This window comes from Psittacula echo (genome assembly GCF_963264785.1).
Source record: "Psittacula echo genome assembly, chromosome: 10".
Lineage (NCBI taxonomy): Eukaryota > Metazoa > Chordata > Aves > Psittaciformes > Psittacidae > Psittacula > Psittacula echo.
The window spans coordinates 21,456,622-21,456,932 of record NC_137741.1 but is presented as its reverse complement, the minus strand read 5'-3'; positions in this window follow the sequence as shown (position 1 = coordinate 21,456,932).

The window sequence follows — 311 nt, the reverse complement described above, 5'->3', positions numbered from 1 at the left end:
GGAACGGACACAGGGATCAGAGAAACGTGGGTGCTCCTCGATCCGGGAACAAAGGGAAACCCTTTAGTTCAAACCGCACCGCTGCTGCCTGCCCCACTGGGCACGAAGCCTGAATCTCGGCAGCACCAAACACACTGGAGGGATGCTGGGTGCCAACATGCACCGGGGTGCAGCCACCGGTGCCAGGGCAGCTGCAGGTGGCTAATTCTTAATGATATTAAGATTAATTCCAGGCCCCCCCACGGTGAAACTGCTGCTTATCCCTGCTGAGAGGAGGGATTTCATGGGGCTGAGCCATCCCTCATTCACCA